The sequence below is a fragment of the Neophocaena asiaeorientalis genome, unplaced genomic scaffold (genome assembly GCF_003031525.2).
Source record: "Neophocaena asiaeorientalis asiaeorientalis breed wild unplaced genomic scaffold, Neophocaena_asiaeorientalis_V1.1 scaffold299, whole genome shotgun sequence".
In the NCBI taxonomy this organism is placed as follows: Eukaryota; Metazoa; Chordata; class Mammalia; order Artiodactyla; family Phocoenidae; genus Neophocaena; species Neophocaena asiaeorientalis.
This window is the reverse complement of record NW_020172626.1, coordinates 677,155-692,679: the sequence shown is the minus strand read 5'-3', so window position 1 is coordinate 692,679 and position 15,525 is coordinate 677,155.

The window sequence follows — 15,525 nt, the reverse complement described above, 5'->3', positions numbered from 1 at the left end:
TGAGGTAAGTTCCCTCTATGCTTACTTTCTGGAGGGTTTTTTTTTTATCATAAATGGATGTTGAATTTTGTCAAAAGCTTTTCCTGCATCTGTTGAGATGACCATATGGTTTATCACATGGATTGATTTGCTTATATTGAAGAATCCTTGCATTCCTGGGATAAACCCCACTTGATCATGGTGTTTGATCCTTTTAATGTGCCATTGGATTCTGTTTGCTAGCATTTTGTTGAGGATTTTCACATCTATTTTCATCAGTGATATTGGTCTATAGTTTTCTCTTTTTGTGATATCTTTGTCTAGTTTTGGTATCAGGGTGATGGTGGCCTTGTAGAATGAGTGTGGGAGTGTTCCTCCCTCTGCTATATTTTGGAAGAGTTTGAGAAGGATAGGTGTTAGCTCTTTTCTAAATGTTTGATAGAATTTGCCTGTGAAGCCACCTGGTCCTCGGCTTTTGTTTGTCGGAAGATTTTAATTACAGTTTCAATTTCAGTGCTTGTGATTCGTCTGTTCATATTTTCTATTTCTTCCGGGTTCAGTCTCGGGAGGTTGTGCTTTTCTAAGAATTTGTCCATTTCTTCCAGGTTGTCCATGTTATTGGCATAGAGTTGCTTGTAGTAATCTCTCATGATCCTTTATATTTCTGCACTGTCAGTTGTTACTTCTCCTTTTTCATTTCTAATTCTATTGATTTGAGTCTTCTCCCTTTTTTTCTTGATGAGTCTGGCTAATGGTTCATCAATTTGTTTATCTTCTGAAAGAACCAGCTTTTAATTTTATTGATCTTAGCTATTGTTTCCTTCATTTCTTTTTCATTTATTTCTGATCTGATCTTTATGATTTCTTTCCTTCTGCTAAACTTGCAGTATTTTTGTTCTTCTTTCTCTAATTTCTTTAGATGTAAGCTTAGGTTGTTTATTTGAGATGTTTCTTGCTTCTTGAGGTAGGATTGTATTGCTATAAGCTTCCCTCTTAGAACTGCTTTTGCTGCATCCCGTGGAGTGTCTATGTCTTTTGGTTGGAGCACTTAATCCATTTACATTTAAGGTAGTTATTGATATGAATGTTCATATTACCATTTTCTTAATTGTTTGCAGTTTGTTATTGTAGGTCTTTTCCTCCTCTGGTGTTTCCTGCCTAGAGAAATTCCTTTAGGTCTGAAAGATCAGCTGTTAACCTCATGGGGATTCCCTTGTATATTATTGCTTTTCCCTTGCTGCTTTTAATATTTTTTCTTTTTATTTAATTTTTGATCAATTAATATGTGTTTTGGCATGCTTCTCCTTGAATTTATCCTGTATGACACTCTCTGTGCTTCCTGGACTTGATTGACTATTTCCTTTCCCGTATTAGGGAAGTTTTCAACTATAATTTCTTCAAATATTTTCTCAGTCCCTTTCTTTTTCTCTTCTTCTTCTGGGACCCCTATAATTTGAATGTTGGTGTGTTTAATGTTGTCCCAGAGTTCTCTGAGACTGTCCTCAATTCTTTTCATATTTTTTTCTTTATTCTGTTCTGCAGTAGTTATTTCCACTATTTTATCTTCCAGGTAACTTATCTGTTCTTCTGCCTCAGTTATTCTGCTATTGATCCCTTCTAGAGATTTAAAATTTTCATTTATTGTGTTGTTCATCATTGTTTGTTTGCTCTTTAGTTCTTCTAGGTCCTTGTTAAATGTTTCTTGTATTTTCTCCATTCTATTTCCAAGATTTTGGGTCATCTTTACTATCATTACTCTGAATTCTTTTTCAGGTAGACTGACTATTTCCTCTTCATTTGTTTGGTCTGGTTGGTTTTAACCTTGCTCCTTTATCTGCTGTGTATTTCTGTGTCCTCTCATTTTGCTTAACTTACTGTGTTTGTGATCTCCTTTCTGCAGGCTGCAGGTTTGTAGTTCCCGTTGTTTTTGCTGTCTCTCCCCAGGGGGTAAGGTTGGTTCAGTGGGTTGTGTAGGCTTTCTGGTAGAGGGGATTGGTGCCTCTTCTCTGGTGGATGAGGCTGGATCTTGTCTTTCTGGTGGGCAGGACTGCGTCCGGTGGTGTGTTTTGGGGTGTCTGTGAACATATTATGATCTTAGGCAGCCTCTCTGCTAATAGGTGGGCTTATGTTCCTGTCCTGTTAGTTGTTTGGCATAGGGTGTCCAGCACTGAAGCTTGCTGGTTGCTGAGTGGAGCTGGGTCTTAGCGTTGAGATGGAGATCTCTGGGAGAGCTTTCGACGTTTGATATTACGTGGGGCCAGGAGGTCTCTGGTGGACCAATGTCCTGAACTCGGCTGTCCCGCCTCGGAGGCTCAGGCCTGACACCTGGCCGGAGCTCCAAGACTATGACTGTGGAGGCTTGGTGAATCCAAAATTTGATGTAGTAGGCCAGCAGACCTGAGACTCTGGGAAGAGTTGCAGCCCAAATGAAGGCTGCTGGCAGAATCCCTATCTTTTAAGTTTCCAGCACTGGGAACAATGCTGAGAAGCGTGTATATGGAGAAATCCCTGGCAAACAGCATGAGCTTTGTAAACATTTGTTAACTCCAGTCTCTGTAAGCACCTGAATCTGTGCATGAGGTAGCTGATGGCAGACATGGCGGCTGCAGGAGCAGCAGGAGAAACAGCAGCAGGATGCAACAAGCCAGGCTTTGCAACGAGGGTGAGATCTCACTCTCTCTTTCTCTCTCCTTCTTCTAAATCACTGTAGCAGCAGAGTGCCTTGCAATGTGTCCCCTTTTCAATCACAAGAGGTCCTCCAACCTGGGCAGCCAGTAGACACCACTTTCTTCCTGGAAGCATCTGCCTCTCTTCTCAGAAACGCTTGGACCCCTCTCTGTCGGTAAATATACCTCTTTTGCCTGCCAATTGCAATTGCTTGGGGTGCCAATGACTCATTTTTTTATCTTTTGGCTGCGTCGGGCCCTAGTTGCAGGATCTTCCTTGCAGCATCTGGGATCTTTCGTGGTGGCATGTGGGCTTCTCTCTAGTTGTGGTGCATAGGCTCTGTAGTTTGTGGCATGCGGGCTCTCTAGTTGAGGCGCATGGGCTCAGGAGTCGTGGCGCACGGGCTTAGCTGCCCTGCGGCATGTGGGATCTTAGTTCTCCGACCAGGGATCGAACCTGTGTCCCCTGCATTGGAAGGCAGATTCTTAACCACTGGACCACCAGTGAAGTCCCTGGTGACTCACTTTTATTGGCTACTGGACACATGTACCCTGTAATTAGCCCTGTAATTTGGTTAACAGGATTTAGACATAAAAGTTTAAGAAAGGCAGACATTTCACTGCTTGGGACAGTCTTCCAAACAGTGCTGGCTAATATCAATTCACCCTTTAGGTATCGCTTAAATATAACATCTTCAAAGACTGCCCAGCTCCACAGACTTGAAGATGTTCTTGCCATAAGCTTTCCTATCATGGCTGTTAAATATCTCTCTTCCCCCGACCATAAGTTCCCCTAAGGAAACCCTGCCTCTCTTGCTCATTATTATATCTTATGCTTAGGACAGTGTCTGGCACATAGTAACTGCTTAATAAATATCTGCTGAAAAAATAAACTGTGTGGTCCTGATCTGCATGTCCAAACCTGTTCTCTACATATTCTTACCGTACTTGACAAACTAGGGCCCTTGCTATTCCCTCTAAGGCTCCGCATTCCCTAACTTCCATACCTATAGACAGAATGGATTGGATTGCTCCCCAGGAATGCAAACTTAACATGCTTGATTTCCATTCTGAATCCTTCAGTGTCCATTTCCAATTCCACCTTCTCTAGTAAGTATTTCCTCATCTTCTCTTTCCATTTGGGACTCCTGAACATTTGATCAATTCCTCTGATATACTTTTAGAACTGGAAGGGACCTTAAATCTGATTTGACCCAACTCTCTAATTCAACATATGAGAAAACAGGTCCCAAAGCATGTAGGGCCTTCCCCAAAGTGACTTCTCAGTGGAGGACCTGAGCCTGGGAGTCAGGTCTCCTGTGTTCTTCCCCTGCATATACCACCTGCCTAAGGTAGATGACCAACTTTGCCATTATCAGCTGAGAGTTCTAGCTCATCTGATGGATGTATGGTTATACTAGCAAACAGAAAGGATCACAGTAGGGATACTTACAATTTTAAAAATGCTGTACAACTTTCTGGAAAGAATTACTTATGCTCAGTATATATTTTTGATAAATTAGGGTATTCGTGTATCTGAAATGTTCACAGTGAAATGCATTTGTATTAATGATTATACTCTTTGAAGAGCATTTCCCACTTTCATGCAACCTGAATATAGTCACCCTGATTCTAGATATTTTATAAAAGCACTTTAAAGCTGATTACATCATAGTGATATTAATCTCCACAGAGAAGCTTTTATGAGCTTTAAACTAGACTCTAGAACTGAAATCATTTTCTAAACTAAACTACCGCTTTTATGGTAGAATCATTTAGCAAAGGTTGAAGGGGTGTTTCTGCTGCAGTGTATTTTCTCCATGACCCTCACAGTGCTTTCCTAGTTCCCATTTCCCACCCCACTGCTGGCTCTTTTTTGGTTTAACCTGTTAACATATTTTGTTGTCAATGTGCCATCATTAGCAAAGATTGATTCAGAGCCCCTTGCAAAAAAGAACATAATAGCAATAGTCAATGTTGCATTGTCCTACCAGAGCCTTGCTATTTATATTTTCCAAACATTTCAGCATAAACCCTGTCTGTTCTTCTTTATTAACTCCATGTAGCAAAATCACACTCATCTTTCAATGTGCAGCCAAGTTCGTGACCAGCTCAGAAGGCTTTCTATTCAAATCAGTCAGCAATGATTGCTCCGTCTGCTGTATCCTGAGAGATGGATAGCCCTTTGGATCAGGAACAGCATGAATAGGCATAAATATATTGAGTTTGGTGGAAACCTGCTTTTGCTGCTACCTGTTCTGCTGAAATACTGAGAGGAGAAAATAGAAGAAATTCTGTTATTGATGGATGGCCAAATTTCTAACATGGGAATGGCTGAGTCTGGAAATCTCTAATAATCAGGAAGCTAGCAACTAGCTGATTTTAGATGAAAGTTTTGACTATGAAGACTTAAAAAACTGGATTTCCTAAAAACACCCCGATACAAAACAAGTAAGGATAAAGGTTATTTTCCCTGAAGCTGACAGGGAAATAAAACTATCATGGAAAAAGGAAAAGGGATGTATTAGAGGAAAGTAACATATATTAAATACTACTATGTGCTAGGAGTTGTTTTAAGCATTTTACATCATCTTATTTAATTTACACATCCATACTGTAAAAGAGGTTGACTTGGCCAAAGTATCTGGTTAGCTGGTGTTTGTACACAATTCTTGTCATATGTATGTATGTATGTTGTTTGTTTTTTTCCACTATTCCACATGAAGATTTCTTAGAGAAACCTGGAGAAAACAGACAATTTTCCTGGAGAACCCACAACTACAGACAATGTGGGAACTGTTGTAGTGATGGGCAAGGCTTTTGCTCTGTGTCTGTTTCTGACCAAGCAGAACCGTGTCTTGGTCCATTTGGGCTGCTACAACAAATTACCAGAGCCTGGGTGGCTTATAAACAACAGAAACTTATTTCTTACAGTTCTAGAGGTTGAGGCTCCAAGATAAAGCAGCCAACAGATTCGCTGTCTGGTGAGAGCCTGATTCCTGGTTCACAGATAGCCAGCTTCTTGCTGCACCCTACAAGGGGAGAGGGAGCTCTCTGGGGCCTCTTTTATTAGGGCAATAATCCCATTCATGAAGGCTCCACCCTCATGACCTAATTATATGGGCTTCACCCACATCATTAGACTTCACGCCACAGACCCCACCTTCAAATACCATCACGTTGGGGATTAAGTTTCAGCATATGAATTTTGGGAGGACACAAACATTCCGTCTATAGCAAACCGCCATAACACAAGCCCATGTGCTGGCTAGAGAAGAAAAAGTTGAGAGAATTTCACAAGTTAAAAGCTTAGTATTTATTAAAATAGTAACAAGTTTTTCCTATTGCTTTATAATCCCAACACTATTATTAAGCTAGTGTAAGCATAAAACAAAATTAAATTCTAATAATAAATATAAAGTTCTGGAATTCAAAGTTATTATATGAAATACTAAGCAAGACTATGCAGAAGATTTATAGCTTTGTTTGAGGTGATTATAACTCCAAAGGCTTAAAATTTTTATATGAAATATTGGCTTAGGATAAATGGGCACTGAGCAGATTTTAGAAGTGCAAGGCTATAAGGGACTGCAGTAGGTTATTAAATTCATCTTCCTGTCTTGGGAAAGAACTTTATCTAAATGCATCTCAATAAACTTCTTCTCTGAGCTCTTCAAAATCTCAGAAAGAGAGAGAAAGAAAAAAAGGCCGCTTCTTCACCGAGCAAAATGTTGGATATACTTGATAAAGACTTAGAAATGGGAATTTTTTTTTTTTATCATTTGGAGAATTGACTTTGGGGGGATATTTTCATTCCCCACGATGTTTTCTTTTTTGGTAGGTATATTTTGCATTTTACAATCCTCTGTCACTTGGTTAAACCACAGAAAGTTGTACAGACCGTGGAAACCGCAGCTGAGAGAGCTTGCTTATTCACGCTGCGGTGCAGTTAGCCCTTGCTGGCTCTACACAGCCCACCTCACCCAGAAGCCCGAAGGGAGGGCACTGCCCCACGTTGCCCTGTGCAGTGCCAGAGCCAGTCAGGTCACATATGCAGAGTCAGGAGGTTGCGAGTACCCCTGGTGCCTTAAGGCCTGTCTTCAACGTGGCTCAACTGGGTCCTAGAACCAGCAGGAAAGCCAAACTCTAGCCTTCACTCCTAATCGCTTCTGATTTGCTAAATGTAGGATTTATGAGTTTCCTAGGGCTGTCATACAAATTACCACAAACCTGGTAGCCTGAAACCACCGGAACATACTCTCTCACAGATCTGGAGGACGGAAGTCTGAAATCAAGGCGTTGGCAGGGAGGGGCTTCCTCCAGAGGTTCTAGGGAAAATCCTTCCTTGTTGCTTCTCCAAGAGTCGCCTTGGCTGTGGCTGCATAACTCCAGTCTCTGCCTTGTTTTCACGTGTCTTTCTCCTCTGTGTCTCAAATCTCCCTCTGTATCTTATAAGGAATCTGTCACTGGATTTAGGATCCACTCACATAATTCAGGATGATCACATCTCAAGATTCTAAACTTAATTACATTTTCAAAGATCCTTTTTATAAGTAAGGTTACATTTACAAGTTCCGGAGGCTAGCTCATGGGCATATCTTCTGTGGGCCACTATTCCACCCACTCTAAGGATTTTGTTTCACTTTTGATTTCTTATGCTTAGGCTCTGTTTCTTCTACCTGTAGCAGCTGGATGATACTTCTAGAACCTCATCACTGATACTACTCATCCCCACCACAAGTTTCCCTCCATCTAGAAGATCTACTTCCATGCCCCATCCATCCAACACCCCTGCAAAGGCCTTGGAAGCAGAGTGTCTGGATTCAAATACTTTATTTCACCACTTCCTTCCTTCCATCATCCATTCATTCATTCATAAATATTTACACCTACTCATTGCCAGGTATTATCCTAGGCATTAGAGATAGAACGTTATAGGAAGAGACAAAGTCTGCTTTCTTGGAGGTAATATTTGTGGACAGGGGGAGACAGGCAATAAACAAGCAGAGTACATAATACAATGCCAGGTACTGACAAATGCTCTGAAGAAAAATAAACCAAAGTGAAATCACAGACATGAGGCCGGGGAGGCACAGTTTTACATGGGGTTGTCAGGGGAGGCTTCTCCTTGGAGGTAACATTCGGCAGAGACTTGAGCAAAGTGTCAGACTGAACCAGGAGAATATGTGAGGAGAGGCCTTCCTGGAAGGGGAACTAGCAATGAAGGCGTGAGGCAAGAAGGACCTTGGTCAGTTTGATGTGTTTGAAAACAGGCAAGAAGGCCAGCTATTACACCCACGCTCACAGCAGCGTATTTGCAGGAGTCACATGGCGGCAGCGACCTAAGTGTCCATCAACAGATGAATAAACAAGCAAAATGTGGCACATACACTGCAGGGAGGTGGAGATATTGATTAATAGCCTCCAAACTGAGAAGGAACTTTGAGACCAAGAAATGAAATAGGCAACTCCATAAAGTGCAATTATGAAGTGCATTGCGGGGAACTTACATGCAGGCAGGAGCGCGTGGGTGATAATCCAGGGGCTTTCTCAGCTGCACTCTGCACCACCCAAAGGGCTGCAGGAGGATTTAAAGAGGCCAATGGAATCTGACTACCAAGTGAGAAGCACATCTGCACTGACTGGAAATGGGAGTGTTTCCTCCTCCCGGGGGGGTCTCATGACCCTTAACCACCTGTGTCAGCAAAAGGCATTCTTCCAGTTTTCATATCAGATGTAGGCAAGGGGAAAAGTTGATAGGAAACTTGTCTGGCTTGGGTGCATTCCTTGTGAGTAGTCTAACACTCAAGTCATGCAGAGAAGGGAGGGGGTGGCACTATGGGCCTAAGATGAAGCTGACCAAAGGGCATCAGTGTGGTTCAGCCACACATACATACAGAGGAATATTATTCAGCTGTAAAAACAAAGGAAATTCTATCACATGCTACATCTTAAAGACATTGGACTAAGTGAAATAAGCCAGTCACAAAAAGACAAATACTGTATGATTCCACTTGTATGAGGTACCTGGAACAGTCAAATTGTTAGAGACAGACAGTAGAAAAATGGTTGCCAGGGACTGGGGGAGGGGGGAGGGGAGTTAGTGTTTAAGGAGTATGGCATTTCAGTTTTACAACGTTAAAAACAGTTACGAAGATTGGTCACACAACAATGTGTGCAAACTGTATACTTAAAAATGGTTGAGATGGTAAATGTTATGTTATGGCTATTTCATCACAATTAAAACTAAAAATTTAAAAGACAAGTTAGTACACTTCTGTAAGCCTCAGCTGCTTCACCTGTAAAATGAAGATGATAGTCGATCTGTCCTAAGTTCGGTGTGGGAAGGAAACAGAATCATGCAGGCAAAATGCTTCAACACTTCCTGACTTGTAAAATCTGCTTCCCAGATGCTAAGTGTCCTTTTTAGCACAGTTACTGTCGTGTTTGCTATTATCTTGCCCATCAGCAACTCTCTAGGATGCTGTCTCCTTACCACAGTGCTTTATCATGTTCAAAGCACTTACCATTCTGTGGAATTATTTTATCTATTGGGAAGTTTACTCTTTCATTTGCCACCCTCTTCATGGGAAGCAAGAATTCCTGTTTTAATGTATCATGCTAGCCCCACAGCCTGGAACAGTGCTGGTACATAGAGGGGGCTAATACATACCATTAAAAAATAAATTCTTTGTATTATGGCTATTGTCACTATTGTACGACTCTCAGATATTTTCGTTAGGCTGGTGTATCCTAAATGATAAAGTAATCTGATGATAAAATTATCTGAGATGATTCCCAGGTGCAGCCCATCGTGATGAATCAGAATCTCCAGACAAGTTCCCAGGAATCTTTATTTTTTTATTTATTATTATTATTATTTTTTGTGGTACGCGGGCCTCTCACTGTTGTGGCCTCTCCCACTGCGGAGCACAGGCTCCGGATGCGCAGGCTCAGCGGCCATGGCTCACGGGCCCAGCCGCTCTGCGGCATGTGGGATCTTCCCGGACCGCGGCACGAACCCGTGTCCCCTGCATCGGCAGGCGGACTCTCAACCACTGCACCACCAGGGAAGCCCAGGAATCTTTATATTTAAAGGCCCCTCTGGGTAAACTGAGTGCTGGTCCTTGCTGCTCAAAATGTGTGCTCACTAGAAATGCAATCTCAGACCCCACTCAGACCCAGTGAGTCAGAATCTGTGTTTCAACAAGATTTCCAGGGGATGTATAAGCAAATTAAAGTTTAAGTTGCACTGGTTTAAGCTATATTCTCTTAAGAGTTTCCAAACCTGGCAAGTCACCAGAATTACTTAGTGAAACTGGGGGGAGGCCTGAGGAAAGGTACGTTTTTGTCTTCTGATTCTGTGAGTGACTCTGATGGTGAGCTAGACTTAGGAACTACCACTTGACCCCTATTCCCCACATATAGATTAACCCACTACATGATTTAAAAAAAGAATGAGTCCTGGCTCTCTTGGAAAAATGTCACGCAGTTCTACGCCTAAAGCTGATGGACTCTCAAGTACGGTAGGTGACGCTGGTTAAGTTTTGGTGTCCCCTGCCTTCAAGCAGTTAAAAGTGAGAGACTCTGCCAGGACTGTCACAAAGTGGTACTGGGAACAATCTGACCATCAAACAGAGGTTTACTGTCAGTGTATCAGATATCCTAAGAAGAAATTAACTCCTGCCACCTCTCATACCCCCATCCCTGTTTAAAGATAGGTTTTATTATTATTTGGGGATGGTAAGGCTGACAGACCAGGACATGATTGCCATTGAAAAGATAGTTTGGGACTTCCCTGGAGGAGCAGTGGTTAAGAATCTGACTGCCACTGCAGGGGACACGGGTTCAAGCCCTGATCCGGGAAGATCCCACATGCCGTAGAGCAACTAAGCCCGTGCGCCACAACTACTGAGCCTGTGCTCCAGAGCCTGCCAACCACAATTACTGAGCCCGTGAGCCACAACTACTGAAGCCCACATGCCTAGAGCCTGCACTCTGCAACAAGAGAAGCCACCGCAATGAGAAGCCCACGCACCACAATGAAAAGTAGGCCCCGCTCGCCGCAACTAGAGAAAGCCTGCGCATAGCAATGAAGACCCAACGCAGTGAAAGATAAATAAATAAATTTATAAAAAAAAAAAAAAAAGAAAAGATAGTTTGTTACAGTTCCCAAGAGGAGAGGTACACCATGCCATACGGGGGACAAAAGGGGAAGCACCAGGGTTGGTCAGGATGCAGAGGAGGAGGAGGGAAAATGAGAACAAGAGCCTTTATTGTTGTTTCTCTGAGATGAAACAGGTGGGGCAGGGTACGCAGGCTTGGACTGGCTGCTTCAGCAACAGCAGCAGGCTCTGGGGTGCAGGGGCTGTCCCTTGCTGTCTGGTACCTGGCCCTGCAGTGAGTAGGGCAGGGGGAGAGGGGCCCAAGTGTGAGAGCCTGATAAAAAAGATGGTGGGGATATGGGCCCTGGATTGGTTGGTTTGTATTTGAAAAGCACTGTAGCTGGTGAGCTGTTTACTCTCACAAGGAGTTGGGTCACCCTGGGAGGAGCAGTCTTCAGGGTCAGTAAGGCCCCAGATGTCAAAACATCAGAATGCAGAAAATAAAAGCCATGGGCAATACAACCCCCTAAGCCCCACCACTCAGTCAGCTAAGATCAGGAAAATTCTTTATGCCAATCATAGAATTAGCACTGCCTTATCTGTAGAATATACATTACCTTACTGATACCATACCCTTCCTTTCTGGCATGCCATTTCCCACTGTCTCTATACTTAACATAATACTAATTCTGATACTGGAAATGGAGATGTGATTCAACTTTAACATTTCTAATGACATTACTCCCATGATGTTAATATAAGATATTTCGGATAACTTTTCACTCTGCCTCTTCTCTAATGATGAACTTGGCATCACTTGTAGTCTGTCGCCCGGGGCTCAGGCATCTGATAACTCTGTTTAGCTAATGTCATAGACTTTGATGAAATGGTCCTAGGAAAAATGAAACTTAATCACAGCCCTTTTCCTTTTCTCCTCTAGTTGAGGAATAAAGTGACAGTGGGTTGAAGTCACTCCAAAAGATGCTTGAAATGTACCCCAGAAACTTGAGAAAAGCTAAAGGCAATGCCTCTTACATGTCTTCATGATTTATAATGTCAGATGTGAAAACATTGTGTGATGGCCCTTCATCATCTTCTTTTACTCACAAGTCATATTTCTTTCTGGATTTGAGTTTTAAAGTTGAAGTTCAAGGCCAGTGATATTTATTTATTAACTCACACAGTGAGTACTGCCCTGGTAATAATCATCTAGTTTTTCTACCTCTGACTTTTAACTTTATCCCCAAAGCAGGGAGAGAATGGTCAGGGAATAAGCTCAGAATTACACACTCCACACATCGTTTAGATCTGAATACAAGATTGTGTACCAACAACCTTCTTCATTTGGTTTACTTTTTAAGAATACTTTTATACTATGGACAATAATGTGTGCGATTTAAATATTAAAATTTCAAAATGTATCTAAATTCTTTAGCTAGCCACACTGATAACTTTTCAACCCTTGGATAATGTCTGATATAAAATATGAAGCTCTGCTCGGCTCACTTAATTTGCCAAATATGCATTGGGACTCCTTAACACATTTTCCCAAAACACATGGGAACCTCTCCCGAGGTTAACATCACATTGGAGACTTACAGTTAAATAATGGACCCCAGGATCCAAAGCCAAATAAAACAAACCCAAGACATGTATATTTATATATGCTTATCGTGAAAAGCATTTGACCTAATAGCTACATGGAAAAAAAATCTAGCATTTTCATTCTTAACAGAGAAATAAATCTTCATTGATCCCATGCCTACAAGCTAAAACAAAAACAAAAAACTTTGTACTGCTTCCTATTCAAACTATAGCTCCTTTCCTTTCCATCAATTTGATAAGAAAAGTGACCTTTGTTTTCCTTTTCTACTCAATATATAACCTACTGTAATCTGTCTTCTGGACCAAGTGTCTCTTTTAAAGATAACTACTAGTTTTAAAAGATCAGGAGATTTACAGAAGAGGAAATACACTAATAGACTTGTCAATGCAAGATAAAGCGTGTAATTAAGATTGGTACATGACTAGTACTATTCTCAAAGCCATCAGTTGTTTATGCTTGCCCAGAATCCATTTCTGCTTCTGGTAACATCACCCTGATTTTCTTTTGGGCATCCTCTGACAGCCCCCACTATTAGTTAAGAGATAGACAGTGTAATTCCAGTCTTGCCAATAAGAGTACAGAATCTGCTTGGCTCTAGTGATTGGTTTAAGGGAAGTCACATGACTCAGACTAAACCAATCAAAAGCAGTGCAGGAATTCTGCAGCACTTTTGGTAAGTTCTCTTCAACTGCAGGTGGTAAATTGTGTGAAATATAAGCTTAGTGATGCTGGTGGCCAATTTGCTATCACTAAGGGAGAGATGGTCTGAGAAAGGAGCAGAAACAGAGGGAAGCAAAGTGAAGAGATGAAGAGAAATTTCTGATGACATTTTAATCCTGAGGGCTGGTCCTGCCCAGCAGATCGTCCTAAAACATTTAACAACTTCATTGTATCCTTTTAGTGTTTTGTTTTGGTTGTTCAAGTCACTCAAACTTTGCTTTCTCTATTACTTTTACTCAAAGAACAGGGTCAATACAGGTATCAATATTATATAATCTATGTAATACATATATAAAGGTGATGGACAGTGGGCACTGGTGAGATTAATCACTATAATTTTTTTTTGATCTTACAAAAAGCATGTAGAAATAAAGAAAATTAAAAAAATTAAAGAGTCAGGGCTTCCCTGGTGGTGCAGTGGTTGAGAGTCCGCCTGCCCATGCATGGGACGCGGGTTTGTGCCCCGGTCTGGGAGGATCCCACATGCCGCGGAACGGCTGGGCCCGTGAGCTATGGCGGCTGAGCCTGTGCGTCCGGAGCCTGTGCTCCGCAATGGGAGAGGCCACAACAGTGACAGGCCCGCATACCGCAAAAAATAAATAAATAAAGAGTCAAATGTTCTTTTTACTTCTCAATCTACTTAAAATCAATGAATCATTTGGCAATTCCCTCTTTGAACTCTACTTTTCTGACTTCCATGACCACCCTATTTCTTGAATCTCCTCTCAACCACTTAAAATATTTCCTCTGGGTTGCATTCACAGCATCTTTACTTTTGCTTAAATTTTAGTGTCTCAGAATTTTATACTCTGCTTTCTAGTCTTCTAACTCCATGTGTTCTTGCAGGTGGCCTTGCCTTATTATTCCCACATATTTCCTAGATTTCCAGTCCCCATCTTTTACTTAAAATCCATACAGATGTTTTTAGTTGGACTACTGGCTACCTCCACCTGGATGTCCTCAAATTCAACATGCCGCAAGGTGCATGTACCATTGTCCCTCGGTATTGATGGGAGATTGGTTCCAGGATTTTCACACATATGAAAACCTGGGATGCTCAAGTCCCTTCAATAAAATAGCACAGTATTTGCATATAACCTATGCACATCCTTCTGTATACTTTAAATCATCTCTAGGCTACTTATAATACCTGATACAGTGTAAATAGTTGTAAATGCGATATAAGTAGTTGCTGGCATGCAGCAAATTCAAGTTTTGCTTTTTGAAACTTTTTGGAATTTTAAAAAAATATTTTCGATCTCTAGCTGATTGCATCTGTGGATGTGAAACCTGTGGATATGGAGGGCCAACTATATTTTATTTTCTTTCAAAACTGCAACTCATCCTGCCTTCCCTTATTATGGGGGCCAACTGTCCAAGCTAAAACCTTTGGAGATGTCCTTGATTTGTTCCTTTAATTTGCTTCCTCACATCCAGTGAATTAACACATCTTGTTAATATACCTCCTATGTATTTCTCAGAACTCCTCTTCTCTATTCTCTGTGGTACTCTTTTGTTAAGAATTCCATCACTTTTCCTGTAGACCAGCGATTCTCAAATCCCAAAGTGCAAAGAGAATCACCTGAGAAGCTTACTAAAATGAAATCCCTAAGCTTAATCCTTGAAGAAACTCTGATGAACCTGGTCTGAGAATCCCACTCTGAGAAACTTGGTTTTGTCTATTTTAACAGCCTTCTAACCGCACTGCTGCGAATGTAGCTATTTTGATCATTTCATTTGCTGACCTGCTTGAAAACTTCCAAAGGTCTAGCATCGCCCGCAAGATAAACTGCAAACTCCTTTACATGGCATACCATGCTTTCAAAGGGCAGCTAACCCCTCCAATCCCATCTTCCTATTCCCCAAATAAGCCATCTGTCTGAAGAAATGGAGGATAGGTCCTTCCCCCTAACTTTGCTCTACTTTATAACATTTAATATTCTGTTATCTAGTGAACACTATAGGGTGTTTCTAGGTGACAGGCTCAGTGCTAAACTTTTACCTACATTATCTCATTTAATACATGCTACAGTCCTGTGAAGTAAGGGGCATGATTATTATAGTTTTACAGCTCAGAGAATTTTGAGGGTCAAAGAAGTAATTTGCCCTCGGTCACACAGCTATTAATTGCTGCAGCGGCCCCCTGAATCAGAGTACTAGACTGTTCCTCTGGTCACAGGCTTGCCACACCTTGAAAATACGAGCTCCTCAAGCAGCCCCGAAGGGCGGCAGGGTACTCAATTCCAGCACCAAGCTTTCACATAGTGGGTGCTCAATTCGTGCAGATGACTTTCTGAATCATTGAATGAAAGAATGCTAGGAGGAGGAAAGAATAAGGAAGAAATTATCATGCTTATTAGCCCTTATCTCAAAATGTGATTTCGTTTTCAGGAATATATTTTCCTTACTAATAAAGCTACCTTTGAAGCTACCATTTTGAGAGACCCCT